General features: G+C 36.1%; 1 long non-coding RNA gene across 1 annotated transcript; it reads right to left on the bottom strand.

Annotated features, from left to right (window-relative positions):
* Positions 1–17,500: 17,500 nt before the first annotated feature.
* Positions 17,501–20,155, bottom strand: LOC139125383 (uncharacterized). The gene is made up of 3 exons (XR_011550217.1): positions 19,159–20,155; positions 18,006–18,319; positions 17,501–17,710 (listed from the first exon to the last, which is right to left on the bottom strand). It is a non-coding gene; the product is annotated as an uncharacterized lncRNA (long non-coding RNA).
* Positions 20,156–20,901: the final 746 nt, after the last annotated feature.

Below are 20,901 nucleotides of genomic sequence, written 5' to 3'. Positions count from 1 at the left end.
GTTCTGACTCAGGCGTTCACAGCTGTTTAGGGAGCCGTCATTACTTACGACCTGGGGGTCGGAGTAATTACATTAGAAACTCCGAAATTTTGAGTCACACCCAGCCAACCATGATGACTTTGAGTAACCCCCTCTCTAACAGAAAGTTTGGCTTACCTGAGCCCATGTAACAATATGTAGATATAAAAGCTCACCTGATAACCAGTCTATGACCATATAGGCCTAGTATTGTTAAATTTGGATGGGTAGCATGTCATTATGGTATGGTTAAATGTTCAAATGGTTGTTGAACACAAGTCAATTAAAATATACATTTCGCGGATGAAAAACAAGACTCTGTTCCAAAAAGAGTTTATTTCTAAAACTTCGACGTTTCGATTCCACACAGGGAATCTTCATCAGGAATCTAAAAAACAACAAAATTACAGTAAATATGGGACTAGTAAAAACGAAAAAGAGCAACACTGGCGTAAAACCATTTAAAAACTATTCGAAAAACTGAGTTGTTGGTTTATAAAAGGAATATAGCTAAAAATCAATCTGTACAGACGAGAAGAAAAAATGTTTGAACTTACAAACAGAAGACGAGTGAACACTCAGTCTAAAAGTAGCGATGTTGACCGGCCGGATCGTACAAAGCCAATGGCGCGAAATACAATGAAGGGAGGGCTCCCTAGAACAAACAACTTACAGACATGAGGAAAGGACTCCCTAGCTGTAGATGAAGCGGATTTGAAAACCTATAGGAACTGTACTATTTTACCAGTCCTTTTTATTGATGCCGTTGGGTGACAGAGTACCAAGCTTATGAATGAAATGAAGTTCAAGCTGCTTTCTTATTTTATCTGCTTTTGAATACACTTTACAAAGACCAGAGAAACGAAAATTATTGATGTTGTGCCCGGGTTCATGAAAATGGTGGGCTACTAGAGTATGTTTATGAGTTCTGATACTGTATAAATGTTCATTAATTCTGATACGGAGTTCACGTTTCGCCTAATTTCACCTATGTATAATTTGTTACACTTATCACAGATAATGACGTAGATTATATTGCGTGTATTACATGTTACATGTCCGACAAGAGGTTGAGATTTTCCAGTGAGTTCGTTAGTTATGGAATTTTGTTTTGTTTTCAACATGTGGGGACATGCTCTACATTTGTTGCAGGGTGTACAAGTACCTGGTTCTGTGTCGTTCTGTGTGGATGTTTTAGTCCGGGCTTTTACCAGCATTTTCTTTATGTTTGGTGGTTGTCGGAATGCTACAACAGGTGGTTTGTCAAATGTAACTTTTGTTTCTTGATTTGATTGAAGGATAGGCCAGTGTTTGTTGATTATGAAGGAGATGCTGGGTAGTGACGGGTGGTACGTCAGCACAAATGGAATCCTCGTAGGCTGATCAGTGTGTTTATTTTTTGTGTAGTTAATGAGTTTTTCCCGGGAATGATTTCTTGCTTTGTTGATTGCAGTGACGATTGATGATTGCTTGTAGTTTCTATCCGTAAGATGTCTATGTAGGTTCTCAACTTCTTTATTGTATAGATCAGTGGATGAGCATATACGTCTGTAGCGAAGAGCTTGACCTTGGGGGATTGATTTAAAAATATGACGAGGGTGACACGATGACGGCAAGAGGTAAGAGTGTTTGTCCGTTGGCTTGCTGTAAACCGTAGTGTGTATTTTATTTTCCCTCATCATCATCTTAGTGTCCAAGAAGGAGATTTCGGTGTCGCTGTATTCAATGGTGAATTTGAGTGATGGATGGATTGAATTACAATATTCGTGGAATTGAAGGAGTTCTTGTAGAGTTTTAACCATATGAACCGGATGTCGTCGATGAATCGTCTCCATTGCATGGGTTTAGTGGGACAATTAGCGAGTATTTGTTTTTCAAGTTTACCCATCGTTATGTTCGCATAGGATGGAGCGACTTTACTTCCCATTGCTGTGCCTTGTACTTGTAAAAAATATTTGCCATCAAACTGAAAGTAATTTCTGGTGAGGATAAATTCTAACATTTCTGTGATAATATAAAGGATGAATTCACAACAGTTCAGTTTTGTTCTAGATCCTGTGCACTTATAGTAATATCTGTCGAGAACATTTTTCCATGACCCAGCCTCTCCTTTCACCTCTGGTAACGACTGTAGAAAACTACTGTGTGACATCATTATCACCACTGTCGATCCTCATCTTTACTGTCACTGGTGCCATTGAGTACATGAACAACGATATCATTCTCATTGTCACTATCTTCTCTTTCATAATAAGTATTGCTAGTAGTAGCAGCTACTTGTAGTTTTTTGCCTTGCTTCATCTAGTTGATACTTATTTGTTCTGTTAAAATATTTTTCTTTTTACTTAATATGTGTCAGAGTAAAATATACAATTAATCATTATGTCATTGAGGACAGAGTAAGACGAAGAAAAAACATTTTGAGCACCCCCTTATTAGCTTTCAATTTTTAATGACCCCCAGGTCGTAAATACTGACGGTTCCCTTACTTGCTGCCAAAGGACATCGCGTTCACAGCATTCGACAGCCTACCATACATTGCCAAACTATGTTGCTTCGATTTCGCAGTCATCTTGCCGCTAAATCAACAATCAGCTGAAATTTATTACTTCAAGTTACTCAATTTTGATAGCTATTTGCCTACAGAAGTGAGCCAAGTGTATATAGTGTCGTCTTGATTTTACATCGGTACACCAACTGCAGGGTGCGCATCGGTGCACTGCCGACTGCAGTTTGAATAATCCGTATATAACGCACACTGTACCAGATAGAATGTCAGCCTCCTCTGCCAAAGCTCTGTATCCTCTGAAATACAGTAGCAGTACGTATTTGAACAGAGAAGAACAAAATAAAACCATTCGCAGGTCATTCAGCCGGCGACCATGGGCGATTACCCAAGCAGTGTGGCGTAGCATGGCAAGGCCCCAGGAATGTTGCAGGCTGATGATGTCATCAGTATCGGCGTTCTAGGTCACGTGCACAGCCTACAAGTTGTCAACAAACCCGCGCGGCAATCCAACTCGATCGGGCAATATTTAGCGTTTGTATGTCACTACAGGAGCACAAATTTGGCTTATTTCTTCACTGAACAACATTTCACGATGGATGTAAGAGAATAACATATAATTTCGAACATAAAAAAAGGTTAAAAGTTACAAATACTGGGGCTTTAATGTACATAGCAAGTTTCATCAATTTTGATCAAGTCAATTCAGATATATATCCCTAATTATGAAAATTCGTTTAATATGCAAATTAGGAATTGGCAGAAGTAAAATGTCTTTTGACTTTCAATAATGTTATATCACAGTATCTTTGATCTATACAGCAAGTTTCAACAACTACAATCAAGTTAATTCAGATATATATCCCTAATTAGGAAAGTTCATTAAATATGCAAATTCGGAATTGGCTGAAGTTAAACTGCTTAATGACTTTCAAGAATGTTGTATGATAGTATCTTTAATGTATATAGCAAGTTTCGTCTACTTTGGTCCAGTCAATTCAAATATATTTATATATAATCCCATGGTATTTTTCTCTCTTTGACGTCATCGTATACTTTTTTTTTTTGCTGAGCCGTACAACTTCGAGCCGAAGGCAAGAAGTTGTGCGGCTCCGCGAAAAACATGAGTATACGATGACATCAAACAGAGAAAAATACCATGGGATTATATATTTATCACATGAACAGTCTTCTTATTTTTCTTTTGACGTGAATGGATCAAAATTATCGTAACAAATTGCATGAATTTCGTCGCGATTTATGTTTTACTTACGCGGATTACTTTCATGTGTGGATTTATCGGGTCACCTTTTTTGTAAAAATGTCATGAGAGCACGGCATCGATCACGACGTCGCGACCCACATGTATGAACGGTACCATGCAAGAAAAAAGTTCCGGTTGATGACGTACAACTGGGGTAATTCGGATTTCTTATCCGTCCTGTTCTACGTCACACAGGTGAAAATTCGGGCCAGTTCATGTGATAAATCCCTAAATAGGAAAGTTCATTAAATAAGCAAATTAGGAATTGGCTGAAGTTAAAATGCTTAATGACTTGCAATAATGTTAAATCATAGTATCTTCAAAACTAGCCGTATTTTCTACCCTGGGTTGGTAACACTGCTGGTGGACAGAATTGTCCCCGAGGTTATCGTTCGCCCAGTTAAAGCGATGAAATTCGTTTCTTTCTTCGATAAAGTGTGTATGTGCGATGTATGATAGCGAGCATGCGTGCATGAGTGCTTCACGAACTCTACAACGTGTTGAGCGGTCTCAGTCAGAAAAATGTAACAACTTAGCCGGCTATTGAACCACTCTTTATTTGGGAGTGGAGATTTAGCCGAGCGGTTCTGTCTATGGCCTCTCAGCCAGGCGACTGATGCCATATGTTGTGGGTTCGAATCCGATTGAAAACTAGCCGTATACATACCAAGTTTGGTCAATTTTGATCAAGTCAAATCAGATATATATCCCTAATTAGGAAAGTTCATTAAATATGCAAATTAGCCGCTATCTTTCATGTCACCTTACGATTGAGAAAAGCAGAAAACTGAAGTTTTTGTGCATGGTATGAATGTCCACAACACTATGAAAATAATTCTGGTAGCAAAAACTGACACGAAAAATTGGACTTTACTGTTACAGAAACGTTCGTGTTCAGTTCAGTCCCGGAGTGAATGGCATTGGCACTGTGACGGGACTGCATGCAATGAAAGTCACAAGAAGGCTGTGATGTCAATGGGTCCAGTTTTTGAATTAAATGAACAAACAATGACTTGGTTTTCAGGCAAATAACCCTAAAGTTAACTGTCGGTGACAACCAGCCTTTCTGTTTTTTATTTTCCCCATTCTAAAATGACTGACAAAGTCTGACATCGAGAAACTCCGCATTCAAAACATAGCTGAGATCGAGACCTGGCCAACCTCCTAAGTTGTTCGTTTTAACTCTACTGAGTCTGCGCACAAGACTATAAGACCAGCTAAGTCACCAGAAAAAGACAGCTAACTGGTTTGTATAGGGCAATGTCGATCCAAACTTTACAGGGGTTAGGGATGATATAAGCACAGTAAAAACATGACAAATAAGAAAATTATTTTTTTCAGAACTACTAAACATTCCTTTATAACTACTAAAGATTTTTTCTTGCTTTGTGTAAGTGCACACAGTTCAGTTAAAAATGAAAAAAAATCCCTTGCAGGTACAGTGGAAATGGTTAGCTGTTGTTATGATGCTTGAATGTACTTCAAGCCTTAAGAAAGCAAACATACAGAATATGTACAAACAAACATACAGAATACTGTAGCATACAAAATATGCTACAATTTTTTCAGGAATATTAATGCTTATGAATATTAATGAGCCATGCACCACTCTTGGTAGCCCTATAAATTCACAACAGTGATACTAAAATTTCTTGACTTTTGAAAAAATCTCATAGAGGATGGTGGTTTGCAGCAAGCAGCTTGGAATGTGTAAGCAGGTGATTTATGCCTTGTAGTATGTGTATCACACGTGACATCATTGCAACATTAAAACTTTAACATGTGTAAATGTTTCAGTTAAAGCCCCCCTCCCCCAATTTTAAATCCCCCTCAAATTCCTGTAGAGGGGACTTGTCCTGGTGTAGCATCCTAGATGAAACACTGCAATGAACTTAAAAATTGTAGAGACTAAAATTAGAGAACACTGAACTGAAAGATAAGAAATTGCACTGACTGAACGGACAGAACATTGAACTAAAACAAATACACATTTTTTGTACTTAAAAAATTGTACAGACTGAATGGACAAAACATTGAACTGAAACAAATAGATTTTTTTTGGTCTGTTTTTTTTTATTTCGCCCGCCTGCCCTGCTTGAGTATTCCTCTGGAGATGAGAAAAATAATGAAAAGGGTCACCCTAGCCACCGGCCCCAAGTTTTGAAAAAAAAAACCAATGGACAAATGTAGTTACTTAATATAGGGCGTTTGAAAGTTAAGATGTGGACAACAATTACAAGATTGAAATTTCACCTAAAAGTATTATTTCACTTTTCATTGTAGTCTACAGGTAATTATTAAATATTTTCCCTGATAAAACTTGCTATATCTCTAATATGTAAGTGATAGGAATTGTTCATTGTCCTCAGCAAGCTTGATTTACAAGGCCTCAGGCAAGACAGGATATTGTCAATGTTCATGTGATAGATTATAATTATACTGTTATTCAGATTTACAGTTAAATGACTTCAGAGAATGAAATCATGCAGCGAATAATTTGTATTGCCTAGAATATTTTTGAACAGTGAGTTAGCTTCATGATGGGATGGATACTTATGAAAATTAAGTGACCCCCTGTTCTGTTTGAAAAATACATGACCACCTCCTTTGCAGTTTTCAAATTTAAGGTGACCCCTGCCCCCTCCCCATCTGGATTTTGCTGGCAAAACCTTTTCCGTAATAGCTGAATGCCCCCTTAGAAGTGCTCATGGTGCGGTGTCTATCCACAGGGTTTTATTCAAAAACAATAAATGATATTATATAGGGCTCAGCCCTTGGTGTCATGCCAGGGGTTAAGATTGGCAATGTTATTTCTATTTGATTCATGATAAAATAGAATTAATTGTTACTTGCTATATACGTTTGTATGACAACTATGTCCAATTTCTCTCTGATGAAAGCAGCTCAAGTACGTACACGACGTCAAACCCAGCAGCAAGTGCAGGCATAGATTTTCTGAAATGTGTAATAATGTTGAAAAAAATTGGCAATTTTTACCATGATAACAGCCTATTGTGTTTAACAAGGGACGTATTGTGCCATCATTATCATTCAATGGTAACTGCACTGCCCACCTTCCACTTGCAAACCGAAAACTGTAGCGTTCTATCTCAAAACTGGCTTGAATCTAGTTATTGAAACAGGGGGCGCTTTTCTAAAATTCAATCCCAGCATTCTTTGCGTATGCCCTCGTTCATATGCACGACAGTTTTCTCCCTTTTTCTATTTTTTAGGCGTGATTTTAACGATATTTTGTATCAGCGACAAGGTGGAATAATTCTTACTGGCTAATAAAAGAGATATATTTTATAAATGGCATGTTATTAACTAATAATTTGCAAGTTTCGTATTTGTTTATTCACGAGTACTCAAAAAAACATGGCGGCGCCCATGAAAGTAGGGCACACTTCCGGTTACTCGCATAGTATATTATGAATATGCGCATGCGTAGTCAGTAAGCCGCTGGCGAGACTACTTATATGATAAGAAAACAAATAATTTTCGCTGTCTACAAGTTTTCTTTTGTTCGCCTTTCTCTTACCTATATGCTATGTTAGCTTGAGACATGGCGGACTGCGCACTGTGTCAGATATGCGTAGTGAAATGTGCCCTCTTTCGGTGAACTGCATCCATTGTGGGATTACCATGCCTGACTCCCAAAGGGGAGACAGCAGGCTGACTGTGATTTCGCTGGCTGGCGAAATCAGTCTATCGCAAGTAATTTTACAAATGTACAACATATTGTTCATCGGTTTTTATTGTGTTGTTGATGATCGGGACTGTTAAAATTACCAATAATGAAGTCTACATTTGGAAGATTATTGCTCCATGGTTACCCGTATCAACACAGATGCTTATTTTTGCAAGAACATGCCCACCTTAACATCTGAATATTCATTATGCATAGCAAGCAAATATGTGACCAAGCACTTTGAGGTACACATTGTACATCCAGTCAGCCAGCTGTCTCCCCTTGGGGAATCAGACTTGATAATCCTGCAAAATATTCAGGTCACACTTGGAAGCGCGTCTTACTACTCAGGCACAGAACGCACACACACGTCTCAAGTGAGCAGAGCGTATAGGTAAGAGAAAGGCAGATAGAAAAAAACTTGTAGACAACAAAACTTATATGGTTTTTATCATATTAGTATTTATTGTCCCTGAATAAAACCCTGTGGTCTATCTTGCCCCTATGTGTATGTTAACAACATACACTGTAAATGACGGTGACAATACGTGTACTTCTATAATCCTAAAAGAAATAACTTAGAGATGCACTTCAGCGAAAGTAGAAAAAAGTAATGCCACATGATAAAATTAATATATTACAAAATGATCTTTTTACATCTCAACAAATGCCCTCTTCTTGCACAAATACTTGTACAGCATGGATTGAGGGTAATTGTGATGTCCTGTGGTAATTTCAGAAAGCAACAGACTCAAAAAAATTAAAATTGGCTACCAAATCACTGAAAAAAGCTTCACAGTTTTATAATACAAGTGACAAGTCACATTCTGAACAAGTCATCGTTGATGACACAGTCCCCACTTGTTAATGGGTACTTTGATTACAGGTCCTCAGAGAGGATAGAGTCCTCTTCATTAGGTCTGTGATAAATACTTTTGAATAAATTCGGTTGATACATGTCTTAGTTGTATTTCAGGACATGAAAAATCGTAATAAAATGGCCACATGGCGGCCATATTGGATCGTATCACAAAACAAATCAATGTGCATATGTATAACTTTGGTCAATGTCCTAGTACCAACTTTGAATAAAATCGGTTGAGATATGCCTGAGTTATGGCTTTGTACATGAAAAAATCATAACAAAATGGCCGCACAGCAGCCATATTGGATCGTATCACAAAACAAATTAATATGCATATCTATGATATTGGTCAATCTCCTTTTACCAACTTTGAATAAATTCGCTTGATACATGTCTGAGTTATGGTTCTTGACATAAATAAACGTAATATAAAATGGCCACACGGTGGCCATATTGGATCGTATCACAAAAAAAAATCAATGTGTATGACATAGGTCAATGTCCTTGTACAAAGTTTGAATAAAATCGGTTGAGCTATGTCTGAGTTATGGCTCTGTACATGAAAAAATCGTAACAAAATGGCCGCCTGGCAGCCATATTGGATCGTATCACAAAAAAAATTGACATGCATATCTATGACATTGGTCAATGTCCTTGTACCAACTTTGAATAAAATCAGTTGAAACTTGCCTGAGTAATGGCTCTGTACATGAAAAAATCGTAATAAAATGGCCGCCTGGCGGCCATATTGAATCGTATCACAAAACAAATCGACGAGAATATGTATGACATAGGTCAATGTCCTTGTATAAAGTTTGAAAAAATCGGTTGAGATATGCCTGAGATATGGCTCTGTACATGAAAAAATTGTAACAAAATGGTCACCTGGCAGCCATATTGGATGGTATCACAAAACAACAAATTGACGTGCATATCTATGACATTGGTCAATGTCCTTATACCAACTTTGAATAAAATCAGTTGAAACTTGCCTGAGTATTATTATGGCTCGTACATGAAAAAATCGTAATAAAATGGCCGCCTGGCGGCCATATTGAATCGCATCACAAAACTAATCAACAAAATATCTATGACGTAGGTCACTGTCCTTGTATAAAGTTTGAATAAAATCCGTTGAGATATGCCTGAGTAATGGCTCTGTACATGAAAAAATCGTAATAAAATGGCCGCCTGGTGGCCATATTGAATCGTATCACAAAACAAATCAATGTGAATATGTATGACATAGGTCAATGTCCTTGTATAAAGTTTGAATAAAATCGGTTGAAACATGTCTGAGTTATGGCTCTGTACATGAAAAAATCGTAATAAAATGGCCGCCTGGCGGCCATATTGGATCGTATCAGAAAACAAATTGACGTGCATCTGTATGACATATGAAGTAATCCTTGTACCAAATTTGAATGAAATCGCTCCAGGCATCTCTGAGATATCTGCGTGAACGGACGGACGCACGCACGCACGCACGCACGGACATGACCAAACCTATAAGTCCCCCCGGACGGTGTCCATGGGGACTCACAAAATATTACTTACATGAACTGGATAGGAATTCTCTGCATTAAGATAGCTTTCAGTGGTTTGACAGTTTCACTCAACCTCGCTGAAAAGATGTATAATCAACTGACATTTGGGCATGGAACGCAAAATGTAATTAGTCCTACACAGCAGGTTCATTAAATGTTGCAATTACAAAACATACAACAGGCTAAAGCGATACAGATGACTATTGTTTTTCATCATTAGGTTTCCATGTAAAGATCACTCCATGGCTAAATAAACACAGTGCATGTGTACTACACATCATATCATTGTAGTCCAAAGAAATCAGCTGTTAAGCCGCACTTTTCAATCCCAGGTTTTCGCATTAGTGGAGTTCTCTTCCCAGTCAAACACATGGCCAGCACGATGTTTGATTTCTATTACATTAATTACACAAACTGATTTCATCTTTTGTCACATTTTGCTAATCCTGCAAATAGAGCTTATATAATCGTTTGATTGACGGTCGGTTGAAATCGCCAACGGTCATTTATTCCCCAGCACCACACTCGAATTTCCTTAAAAAAACGTCTTCCAGTCACGTTAGAATTTGAATATAACCACAGAGTTCGATCTGCAGCAGCTTCGTGCTGACCGCTTGGCAGTCTGTCAGCGTTTTTGCGGTCGGAAAAACTGAAAAGTGGCATTTTCTGGAGCGTGTGCCCTAATGTTGCCTGTTGGTGTCCACTTACACAATGAATGCCGCCATAGGTTGGCACCCTTTTAAAGGGAGGCTCCGCCTTTAAGTAATTAGAAAGTTTGTTTCTCCTATTTCACCAGTCTCAGAAAGCATCAGTAAACATTTAATTTAAATGTCAGGAATGTCAAAGTAAAATCTATCATCTGACAGCTGATGACAAGAAATGACAACACTTGACCTGTTTTGAAATGAACGTTAAAATTTGGTGATATTTGTCAATACCTGTTAGAAAGTGGCCGTAAGGCATTAAAGCATGCACAGTACTACTTATTGACAAAGATTTAAACAATGTTCCTCTTTCACACATACAGGGTGTGATAAAGTTTAGCTTTGTAAAGTCTACTATGTACATTCAAGGTGATTTTACGTACTAAACAATGATACACTGAACAGCATAAAACCCGCAAATAGTTTCTTTGACAATTAATTCAAGCATCATCCCACAGACCAGAAAACTAGGTTGTGGAAACTGTTGTATGATTATAAAATTATCGTATGTTTTCATATGTTTGTCTTTCAGGTGAGTTTTCAGTAATTATGTGAATATGTGTTTCAGTACCTTGTATTAATGTAGCTACTGTTTTGTATTTGTATTTGTCCAACATTTTAAAAACATTTTTTCTAAATTAACATCAAATGTGACAAAATTTAACTGATATTAAGTAATATTTGTCATATACATGTATGTATAAAGATTACTAATATAAGTTTCTTATACAATGCAATACATTGAACATACAATTTCTCAAAATATTTCCTCTGAATTAAGTCATTATACTGTCATCAAAATCACATAAATATATTGGAATATGAAATACTAAAACCAGATACTTTTGTTCCATCAACAGCATGGAACACAGAACCAAAACCGATTGGTACCAAACGCTATATTGGTAAGAAATTGAAGCTTGATAAGAGACATGGAGGTGAGTGTATGAGGAATCCTATTGGTGGTACGTACAGTATGGTAATGGTAAAACTATCAGAGAGCTTGGGTCAATCCAATGCACCAGTGACCAGTCTTAATTGTTGATCTAGCCGTGTTCAGTGTAGGGGTTAAATCTGCACGAGGAACAACAATTATTATTTCATGAGTACTCTTCACAATTCAATGGTTATTTGGTTAGATTATTTTGATTTTTTCATAGTCAATGACATTACATACTAAGAATGAAAAATAGTGTCTGTGTCAATGTCACTTTGCTCACATTTGGATTCCCCCACACACACACACTCACACACAAAATACACACATGCAAAATCCTACAAATATCTTTTACATCTCAACAAATGCCCTCTTCTTGCACAAATACTTGTACAGCATGGATTGAATGTATTGTGATGCCCCATGGTAATTCCAGAAAATAAAAGACTCAAAAAATAAAAATTGGCTACCAAATCACTGAAAAAGCTTCACAGTTTTATACAAGCGACCTAGCAGCCGATATAGCTCCGCTGTGTTTATGTAGAGAATAACTATGTTTGATGAAGAAGGGTGGAAATCTTTGATAGCTCGATGCAGTGGCCAGAAAAAAGTGGCTAAAATAAGCTGCAAAAATACGCAATTGAAGATTTCATCATACTTTGAATGTATCACATAGGATCATCCCTAAGAACATGTCAACCAAAGCTATCTGATGAGTAGTTTTTGAGAATAAATTTTTTGACCAAAAATGGCAACAATTGCCTCCAAAAGTAAAAATTGCAGATTTCATCATAATTTCAAAAGATCAAATTTAGTTCATCTATAGAAACCTGTATACCAAATTTCAAAGCTGTTAGACAAGTACTTTTTGAGAAACACATTTTTGGACCAAAAATAGGAAAAATTGCCCCAAAAATTCAAAATTGCAGATTTCATCATTATTTCAATAAATATCATTTAGTTCATCTATAGAAACCTGTATACCAAATTTCAAAGCTATCAGATGAGTAGTTTTGGAAATACACATTTTTTGACCAAAAATGGCAAAAATTGCCCCAAAAATACAAAATTACAGATTTCATCAGAAATTCAATATATATTACTTAGCTCATCTGTAGAAACCTGTATACCAAATTTCAAAGCTATCAGACCAGTACTTTTTGAGAAACACATGTTTTGACCAAAAATGGCAAAAATTGCCCCAAAATTACAAAATTGCAGATTTCATCATAATTTCAATAATTATCATTTAGTTTATCTGTAGGAACCTGTACACCAAATTTCAAAGCTATCGGTTGAGCAGTTTTGGAAATACACATTTTTGACCAAAAGTGGCAAAATTGCCCCAAATTACAAAATTGTAGATTTCATCATAATTTCGATAACTATCATTTAGTTAATCTGTAGGAACCTGTATACCAAATTTCAAAGCTATCGGATGAGTAGTTTTGGAAATACACATTTTTGACCAAAAATGGCAAAAATTGCCCCAAAAATACAAAATTACAGATTTCATCAGAAATTCAATACATATTACTTAGTTCATCAATAGAAACCTGTATACCAAATTTCAAAACTATCAGACCAGTACTTTTTGAGAAATACATTTTTTGACCAAAAATGGCAAAAATTGCCTTAAAATGCAAATTTGCATATTTCTGCACAATTTGAACAAATCTGAAAAGATCATCCCTAGGGACCTATGTACCAAATATCAAAGCTATCTGACTGGCACTTTAGAAGAAGAAGATTTTAAAGATTTTTTTACCAGAAATGACAAAAATTGCCTTAAAATACAAATATGCAAATTTCGCCAAAATTTGAATAAATCTGACTGAAGGCACCCTAAGCAAACTGCATATCAAATTTCAAAGCAATCGGACAAGTGGTTTCAGAGAAGAAGATTTTTTTACCAAAAACACCAAAAAATGCCCCAAAAATACAAATATGCAAATTTCACCACGATTTGAACAAACTGAAGTGAGGTCACCTTAAGTGAACTGCATATAAAATTTCAAAGCAATTGGACTTGCGGTTTCAGAGGAGAAGGCAATTGTTGACGGACGACGACGGACGACGACGACGACGGACGACGACGGAAAATCAACCTATTTGATAAGCTCCGCGTCGCTGACAGCGGAGCTAATAATACACGTGACAAGTCACATTCTGAACAAATATATTACTTACATGACTGGATAGGAATTCTCTGCATGACATAACTTCCAGTGTTTTGACAGTTTCACTCAACCTCGCTGAAATGATGTATAGTCTACTGACATTTGGGCATGGAACGCAAATGTAATTTGTCCTACATCACGTTCATTAAATGTTGCAATGACAAAACTAACATACAACAGGCTAAAGCGATACAGATGACTATAATTGTTTTTCAACATTAGGTTCCATGTACCGTAAGATAAACACATCACAGGCTAAATAAGTACAGTGCATGTATACTACACATCATATCATTGTAGTCCAAAGAAATCAGCTGTTAAGTAATTAGTTAAAGTTTTGTTTCTCCTAATACCATTCAGTAAAACGTTTAATTTAAATGTCAGGAATGTCAAAGTAAAATCTATCATCTAGGTGCAGCTGACAGCTGATGACAGGAAGAAATGACAACACTTGATCTGTTTTGAAATGAACGTTAACGTTTGGTGATATCAGAACCTGTTAGAAAGTGGCCGTATTAAGGCATTAAATCATGCACAGTACTACTTATTGACAAAGATTTACACAATGTTCTCTTTCACACATACAGGGTGTGATAAAGTTTAGCTTTGTAAAGTCTACTATACATTCAAGGTGATTTTACGTACTAAACAATGATACACTGAACAGCATAAAACCCGCAAATAATTTCTTTGACAATTAATTCAAGCATAAACAGACTAGAAAACTAGGTTGTGGAAACTGTTGTATGATTATAAAATTATTGTACGTTTTAACATGTTTGTCTTTCAGGTGAGTTTTCAGTAATTATGTGAAAATGTGTTTCAGTACCTTGTATCAATGTAGCTACTGTTTTGTTTGTATAATTGTGATTTGTCCAACATTTTAAAAACATTTTTTCTAAGTTAACATCAAATGTGACAAAAATTGTAACTGATATTAAGTAATATTTGTCATACATGTATGTATAAAGATTACTTATATAAGTTTCTTGTACAATGCAATACATTGAACATACAATTTCTCAAAATATTTCCTCTGAATTAAGTCATTATACTGTCATCAAAATCACATAAAATATTCTGGTATACTAAAACCAGATACTTTTGTTCCATCAACAGCATGGAACACAGAACCACAGCCGATTGGTACCAACGCTATATTGGTGAGAAGAGAAGGTTTATGGGAGACATGGAGGTGAGTGTATGAGGAATCCTATTGGTGGTACGTAGTATGGTAATGGTAAAACTATCAGAGAGCTTGGGTCAATCCAATGCACCAGTGACCAGTCTTAATTTGTTGTTCTAGCCGTGTTCAGTGTAGGGGTTAAATCTGCACGAAGAACAACAATTATTATTTCATGAGTACTCTTCACAATTCAATGGTTATTTGATTAGATTATTTTAATTTTTTCATAGTCAATGACATTACATACTAAGAATGAAAAATAGTGTCAATGTCACTTTGCTCACATTTGGACACCCCCCCCCCAACAAATACACACATGCAAAATTCTCCAGATTTTGAATAAACTCAACTAAGTTTAGTCCTAGACACATGCATACCCAGTTCCAAAGCAATTAGACAATTTCTGAGATGTATTTTTGACCAGAAATTGGAAAAATTGCCTCCAAAATACAAATAATAACATTTTGCCACAATTTGAACACTTCTGAATGGTAAATAACATAAAATCATGCATACCAAGTTAAAAAGCAAACCAACAAACAGTTTCAGAGAAGAAGATATTCTGATTGTGCATACTAACCCTGTCTTGTAAAACTACACAGCCTTCTTCAATTTCCAATGGCATAGAACTTTTCCTGCAGTATCTTCATCTCTGTTCAACCAAACTTTGAAGAGACTCTGTAACCTACAGAGTTCCATCATAGACAAACTCTGCAATGAGAGTAGTTTGAGAAACTAGATTTACTGAAATTGAAATTATTTTAAATTTAAAGTCAATTGCTAAAGTGTTGTGGTCATTTTAGCTTTAAGTGCTGAAGTTTAACAAAATAAACTTACATTCATGTGGCTTAAAAAATCAGAACTGACATTATCAAGGGTATCAATAAGCCAGTAGTAATTCATAGGCCTATCAATTTGAAAAAGTAATTCAAGCCATGCTGGCAGAATGCGATAAATGATGATAGAAAATCAGAGATTTTACTAATGACCGACCGACTCTAAGTAATTCAATCCCTTAGAACAGTTAGATGACATTGGCATTGGTAATTGAAAATCAGTGATTTTGCTGCCTGAAACAACTATATATGTTGTCAATAGAATGAACGCAATCTTCAAAAAAATCTGTATAAAAATATAGTACAAAAAAGAAGATTTTACACAGAAGTATTCTCACATCACTAGTGTTGTCACATCCCGTACGAAAGCTACCAGGTTGTGACAAGATAATGGTGCAAGTTTGCAACATTATTTGTCTTACAACCTGGTTACTAGGAGGTTACTAGGATGGTATTCAAGGTTGGTATTCATTGTTGACATGGGAATGGCTAGAACTGGTGCCAACTTTGTCAGAAGCTTGTAGGCTTTACCTTGTCTGAACCTTGGAGACTCCCCTTATCGCTTATGACAATCTTTGTACAGAGATTGGATAATGTTACATAACAGTTCTACATATCCTCCTTCCCCCCCCCCTTTTCCATTAATTTGGGGATAATACCAATATTCCTGCAGGCATTTTAGCAGTATATTGAACCATCACAAGTGCATTCTCATCCTCTTTCCTTTACCAAACTGTAGTGATGGTCATACTTGCACATTAATACTGCACAGGGGTATGCATAAGTATGTTTGAAAAGTCTTACCACTTAGGGACAGTGTCACTCATACATTCCACAACAGTCAAGTACAAGTCTTAATCATGAACCAGATAAGACCAAATGTAGGATGAAAGAACTATTTATTGCTAAAATGAAAAGGAATAGCAGTGTACGTGAATAACACTACAAAAATGAGAGACAAAGCTTATATTGAAAGTTGAAATAACTTTTGTCAATTGTCCAGCCTTAATTATGCTCAAAAGTGAAGGATATTCAGGACCAATTTGTCAATGCATTAAAAAACCTGACATACTTTCCTTTTACACATGATAAATATATATGTATGAATGCAATACATTATAAAGTGAAGGATAGGTTTATATTGATTACATCATGGAAATGTAAAAATTATTATAATCATACTTGTCTCGTTTTGAAGCACGAGTTTGGTAACAGCAATTACATTTTGTGAATGTAAAATATAAAAATTATGAAGCGTTCTTCATCATAAAAATTACTATCATTTAGGTATTTGTTGCATGCACTTGTTTCTATGTTCCTGGAAAAATTTGAGATGCCTCTATTTCATAATTATATTAATTTTAGAAATAAACTCAGAATTCTAAGTATCAGTGTCATACAGTTCTCAACATTAGGCTGAAGTAATTATATCAGGTTGGTATTTGACTCAGATTCTTTAAGTTAACATCTTACTATCATATCATTGTCAGCTACAAAAATATTTCTTCATGTAAACTATGCAACCGCAATATCAAAAATTTGTGGCAGTATGACTCATAATGTACATTACCTTTGCAAATAAAAAAATGAATACAAAGCATAAAACAGTGCTTTTCTCGTTAGTTAAAAAACCTATCATTACAAAGCAACTCATTTAACTTTGTAAGCTAGAAGTTATAATGACAGCACAAAATTGTAGACAAAAACAGTGAATTATGCAAAGCACACATTTATGCCAGTGATGTAGCTTGTCATGATTGAAGTCAAATTGACTGAAATAAAACACACGGTACAGTAGCGTCAAAAGTCCCATAGATCTACAAATTACTGAAATTTTTCCTCAGTGGAATTATGGCTCACCAATTTATCTGTTTTTCTCTTTCTGCATTGTCTTGCTTGAGCACATTAATCGTTGATGACATCGTTGAAATTTGGTACACTGAGTCTGTCAGTTTGATATTTTTTGTGGATGAAAGCTGAAACGACAGAAATTTGGAACGTAAATGATGAGTGATAAAACCTTTGTCCAGTGCAGGAGTACAAGGAAGAACCTCTGCTTTTTCATCTTGACTACAACCACTGTTTGTTTAAAATTTGAAAATAGTTGAACTTACTATGCTATTAACATTTATACATTGCATTAGAACCCCACGAAAAAATTGGTCCGCTTTTGTAGATCTACATGCACTGTATGACCCTGATTGATACAAAATTTTGTTTGATCAATAGAGAAGCTGTTATTGATGAACTTAAAAGTTGCAATGTACATACCCTTTATCGATCCTGTTATTTCAACTTCTACCGATATTAAACCATGATATCCAGAATTCTGCCACTGCCTATCCTTAGTGGTGGCTGCAGTATTTCTTTCAAAGGTGTTTGCGATGTGGTGATTTGCACTGTTACTGTTGGGCTTCATGATTTTACTTGGCCTTTTGCACTCCATTTCTTACCAGTTTTCACAGGCAGTGTGATTCCTTGATTGGTGTATTACTGGTTTGATTTTGGTGACCTTCGACCTCTGCCCATGTGTGACATTGATTCATTACTGTTTGAGGTTGCCTCATTCAGAGTTTTCCTGTCTCCTGAAAAAATGGAAATCATGCATGAAACATAAAATCTTGATAATTTAAAAAAATAGTCTTCAAGGTTTTCACAAACAACCACGCATATTTGAACCAACTTTCCCTCTAGGTCTTCATAGTGTTGCAATAATATACACAGTCTGAAAGATTCTTAATTACTACCAAGATTATTTATTTTCAAAATTCATCATGGCTTGGTTTTTTATTGAAAAATAAAGACAGAGGATTTTTTTTATATAAATAGAAATCTTTTTTCTTTGAAGTTTACAATAGTAAGCTGACAGCCATTTCACTTCACAACCATAGACAAGCAGTCATAAATGCAAGGTTAGTTTGTAGGTGACTGTTACATAATACTGGGTGGATATGTGTTCTCAGATTTGGAAGGAGATAATATTCCCGCTCACAAAGTACGTTGAGAAATACATAATTCACTCATGAGGTGCAGAAAGTTTTCTGCATGAAATTCTGGATGATGCACAGTATGAATTCTCAACCATACCACTTAACGCAATGATCATGCTTGAAATGTGGAGAATTGTAAGCTGACCTTCTGAAGCCCTACAACTACTGTCAATAGGTGATAATGTACATGGGATTTTATTCCCGTTCATTATCGAGTGTAATGTATTTAACACAAGACTGCACTGCTCTTGTACTTTCAACCTGACGTTTTCGGAAATACTGGGCACAGAATATGATTAAAGAGACATTGATCACTGGTGGGGGTCAATTGTTGTTTCATTTGATTAAATGTGTAAACAGTTCTCCAAAACCCAGCCGATACTGAAACCTTAAAGCTATCTCTATAAAGGGAAATTGCAGAAGACAACACTTACCTAATTTCTTTGCTATGGCGCGAAAATAACGCTGTTTAAATTACCACCAAATTTCCATGCGATGCTGTAACAGTATTTTTCCCCGACCTTTATACATTTGTCCTCAGTGACAACGATGAAAAAAACAGTCTGAATACTCCATGTTTCTTCAATTCACCAATACACGAGAGCAAACTTGTTCGAAGCCAAATAAATATCAGTCAACGAGAAAATATTATCCAATTGTAACAATGAAGTAGTACTTCAAAGGCAGCAGAGCCTAGAAGCAGATGTAGTATATTTCAACGGTAACTTTGTTCAGATATTTGATTTGCCACCAAAGATAACAGAGCACATCACGTGTTTCATTTGGACCAATCAGTAAGAAACATTCATATGATTGCTGATGTCATCCAGATTGATCAGGTTGATTGTAGTTGTTTTGTTCATGTAGTTGATTTGGCACCAGAGATAACAGGCATATCACATGTTTCATTCGGGCCAATCAGTAAGAAACATTCACATGATGTATAACATCATCGGACCACTGGACTTATAGTCTTCGATTTGATGTAAAAAATAATGGCAGTCTGCAGGTCTCATGTGGTAGAAGTTGCTTTGGTTAGGTGTGGTGTTTTTCTTCCAGTATCTTCAAATTACTGTGACAAGTGTAACATTGATGAATGTAGCTGTAAAATGTAAACTTTGCTGTGGTTGAAACACATTTGTTATTCCCGTCAGTGGTATAAGGGAAAAGTGTATGTTTATGTAAACAGGTGCAGATGAGCCCCTGGCTTAGAAGTAAATTTCCAAATACATGTGAAAGAGACTAGGACAGCCAAGTTTTGTAAAACTAATAAATCTGTATTGTAGATGGCAATGCACCTACCATTAACATTTATAATCTGAATGGAGTTTAAATGCCTTAAAATATGGTTCAGTATTAAAATACCCCTGTTCAAAATATAACAAAAAGATCTCAAAATATTTCTGTAGCATGACAGTCAATTTTATGTTTCTGAAAAAAAATACAATTTTTGATAAAAATAATTTGCTGCAACTATAGGTTCATGAATATCACTGGATAAAGTGAACTGTTACTTCGTAATAAGTATTTTTTTTTTTAAATGTCATTGTGTTTGTTACAAAAGACAGAACATTTCAAGAAATTAGAAAAAACTACAAACAATTGTTTTCCAACTGAAATATCTCAGTATCAATGTTGTCATGATCTAACATTTTGCCAGCTCACTGGTAATCTTATATTATGGACTTACTACAAGGCTCACACATCCTTATGTAATCTCTATACTCCCTGCCTGAATATCATACAAGCAAGATGGACTTTGTACAAGGATTGCACAAGGTAGCCAGATTCTTGTAGATATCGTGTGAGGGTTGTTACAAAGATGGGCAACTTCTAAGTCAGTATCAGGCAGGTTTATCAAGGATGTCACAAAGTCTACACTACGTTGCAGTTTGTTGGGACAACCTTGTTACTTTCGTACGGGATCACTGTACACAGCAGTGTTCTCTCATCACTGTACACAGGGGTGTTCTCACATCACTGTGAACAGCTGTGTTCTCACATCACTGTACACTGCAGTGATGTTCTCACATCACTGCACACAGCATTGTTCTCACATCACTGTACACAGCAGTGTTCTCACATCACTGTACACAGCAGTATTCTCAGTGTACACAGCAGTGTTCTGTGTACACAGCAGTGTTCTCACATCACTGTACACAGCAGTGTTCTCACAT

This window comes from Ptychodera flava (genome assembly GCF_041260155.1).
Source record: "Ptychodera flava strain L36383 chromosome 3 unlocalized genomic scaffold, AS_Pfla_20210202 Scaffold_25__1_contigs__length_14229661_pilon, whole genome shotgun sequence".
Lineage (NCBI taxonomy): Eukaryota > Metazoa > Hemichordata > Enteropneusta > Ptychoderidae > Ptychodera > Ptychodera flava.
Note: the sequence above shows the minus strand (reverse complement) of the source record. Positions and strands in the feature narration are given on the sequence as shown.